Source organism: Benincasa hispida, chromosome 5 (assembly GCF_009727055.1).
Source record: "Benincasa hispida cultivar B227 chromosome 5, ASM972705v1, whole genome shotgun sequence".
Taxonomy (NCBI): Eukaryota; Viridiplantae; Streptophyta; class Magnoliopsida; order Cucurbitales; family Cucurbitaceae; genus Benincasa; species Benincasa hispida.
This window is the reverse complement of record NC_052353.1, coordinates 13,199,428-13,203,028: the sequence shown is the minus strand read 5'-3', so window position 1 is coordinate 13,203,028 and position 3,601 is coordinate 13,199,428.

Here is a 3,601-nt window from a genome sequence, read left to right as displayed (position 1 = left end):
GATTGGAATGCATAATAAGCATATGAATGAGACCATGCATCTAAATGAGGTATTGGTGCTGAAGTAATATTTGTGAGTGAAGTTAGCCAAAGGAAATTTGCTAAATCCTAGCCTTTCATCACCAATAGTGGCCAGTGGCACAAGGAGAGTTCATGCTGGATTTGGGCGGTAATATAAAGCAAGATGGTCAAGTTCATTGGGTCGATTTGGACAAACTATTTAGGCTATTTATGTAATTTCAGTGGCATTCGAAATTCTGTGTGTTTGTATTTTCTGTTGGCTAGGCTACTAAAAAGAAAACTCGACGGAATAAGGCTGAAGGGGTAAAATAAAGACAAAGGGTTCGTTTCTTGGGTGAATCTAGGCCATCAGTGAAGAATTGAATCTCCAGGACAAATTACAAAGCGTTTTGAGCTAAAATTTGAGAAATATTGTTTAATTCAGTTATATAAACAACCTGTGTTAGAATTGAAACTTTTTTAAGATGAGGCCTGGAAATCGAGTTATATAATTTTGAAATTTGAACTGGAAAATGTTGAACAAGCAGGTAGCTACTTGAATTGGGGCCAATTGATGAAATTTTGAATATCCAGATTAAAGGACGAGAAATTTTTGAGCTGAAAATTTTAAGATAATGTTGCTAACTTCAATTATAAACATATTTATAGAAGGAGTAGTTTCTTCAAAAAAGGGCTAAATTTTGAGTTATTGAATTTTTGAAAGTTGTAACAGAGAAGCTATGCATAAGTTTAGACAGCTGCTTGGGAAGGAACATTGTAAACAACTCATATGGAGAAAGAGGATCTCGCCTAATTATGTGCTGAGGATCTCGCTAATGAAGGAAATCTCGCTAATTTTACGATGGAGGACTCGCTCTAGAAGGAATCTTGCTAGAAATTAGGCTGAATCGCTCTTGGTAAGGTTAGTATCGCCTAGGATTGACAGTTTTCCAGGAAAAGCTTGATCTCGCTCATTGAGGAGGATCTACGCTAATAAAGCTGGTCTTTTGTTGATGAAAGTTATCCTTATTAATAAACTATTTTGAGGTATTTTTTGCTTAAAATTTCTGATAATTATAATCGAAAGATTATGTCCTTTCAGGCCAAGAAGAGCTAAGAGAGGCGTTATTAACCTGTTAAGAAACCAACGAAACTGTGAGTGACTATGTGATGACTTACTGTTTATATGATTTAGAAACTATGATTTCTTTGAAGATATTTCCCATGCTAAGTGTTTAAATGGATTACAAGAAACATATTTGTTGAAAACTGTTTCTCATGTTAAGTAAAGCATGTTTCCATGAATTGACATGATTTAGATATGTTCTATCTTGTCCAAATACTATCAGTTATATTTAAGTAACTCCATTTTTATGATGATAGCAGTATGATAAAGAGCTTTATACGTCACTGAATAAGGGTTATATACAGTATATGTATGATGATGATGAGACCAACTAAAGCGCTTATCAGTGTTCAACTAAATATTTAGTGTATGCGTACTAGAGCTCACAAGTGACAATCGTAAGGAATATCCCTCTATCACAGTAAATTGTTATGACTTAGTTATCATGACGGATACTGAAGGACAATGAGAAGGTATCCTTCTTAAGACTAAATGTTTATGACTAGTTTATATGATAAGATACTTTGAAAGGATAATGAGAAGGTTATTTAAGGATACTGAAGGGAAAATAGAAGGTATCCTAAGGATACTGAAAGAAGGTATTCCTAGCAAGTACCTTAAGGTATGACGTACTCAGTTTAACCACGTGCACGTAAGGTAATACGACGTCGAGGGATTGCAGCAAAAGGGTTTCTCCCCGCCAAGTTGACCTGAGGGTTAGATCAATAGTTCACTTCTCACCATAAGAATTAAGGGCAGTCATATATTCTCCTAGGCTAGAAAGATAGTTTTTAGAATTGCTATGCTTATAATGTTTTATCAACGTATGATGTTACTAATGTTATGAGTTTTTCCAAATATATGTTTTCCATATCTAATCATCTAATAGTTTTTATAAGCTAGTTCAACATGATTTTAAGTCAATTATTTTACAAAGTATGGAAGCTTGCCATTAGGTTTAAAGCTAAGTATGAATGAAGCTTGATGTACTATGTTTTATACCTAAGATTGTCAAACTACATGCATTGGTATTCTAAACATTAATGAAAGGATACTAAAGGTAGAAGGTATCCTAAAACGAGTTTTCTATGCATATTCGAGAACTTGATAGCTTAAGTGAAGCCGGATACTTGAAGGTAAGGAAGGTATTTGAATAAATGTATTCTTAAGGTGTTGACGATACATAGAAAATCCATGTGCCATTAGTAGTTCGAATGAGAGGCAAGTATGGGTCTCCTAAGCTATATACCAGCAAAGGGAGGCTGAAGTATGGGTCTCTTAGCTGGTAAAAGACGTTGGGAGCTTAGAGCGATGTCTATGCTCGTTCTTAACTAAGGAATAATGATGTTTAAAGGATTTTTATGTTTCACGTTTGCTTGGTTACACTTTAGTTTCAGTATTATGGTTTCAAGCTTCAGTTTTTGAGCATGAGATTTATTTTTTATTAAGTCACCACTAGGCCTTCTAGCTCACATTTTCAAATGTTTATCTTTAAGTAGCGGTCAGCTTCCCAAAAGACTATTCTGCTGCTGCTCTGCACTCAAAGAAACAGGTGGAAGGGAAGTTGTAATTAAAGACCTATGTTAGTTAGTACACATGTATCTGTCTATGTGAACTAGTACTACTAGGTGGGGCTCCACTTAAGTTGTTAGGTATTCATGTATGAACAATGTTGGAAACCCTTAATGTAAATGTGTTAAGTTTCAAGTTAATATGTGGTATATTGTTGATATGTATGTATTCAGGTTTGATAAAGGTTAACAGGTAGTTAGGGCGGTTAAGTGGCCCAGCAAAAGGGTTGTAACTTCATACAGTCACCATTCTATCCAGATTTAGAGGGTTAATCTGGGGTTGGATGTGACAATTTTTGGATATCAGAGCAAAAGATTTTGGAAGAGAGAAGAAAAATTTGTATTATAAGTCTGAGTCTTGAGTCCCTTAGCATGTGTATTACCTAAGTAGAGGAAGATGTCAAGTTAAAAGTGGCAGCAGAGCAGGCAGACAGACCAACGGGAACCCTGACCCACCTTTAAGAGTTTTGAGATTCGAGGGAACTCAAATGTTAGTGAACGGAGAGGTAAAACCCGGTAAATCAGGAAACGACTTTGTGATGGTTCGAGGATTCCGAACAGGAAACAGATCCTCAGTTAGAGGACAGAATATTTAACAAGATTGCCCAAGAGGTTGGCGAAAAAATGTTGAATCCCATTCTGGCAATTCGAAAAGGAGTAGGTATTGGGAATAATCTATAGAATGATAAAGGACAGAGGAGCTACAAAGTCAGCATAGTGGTAGGAAGAAGAAGCCAAGACCTTATGGTTAGTATGGGTAATAGATCAAGGTTTTGCATCCTATCGACTGGTAGCTAGGTTCGGGTTCAGAAACCCTTATGCACGAAATTGTGGTAAGCATCATCGAGGGACATGTTATTAGGGAAAAATATTAATGTTTCCAGTATGGAACAGGCAGGGACATT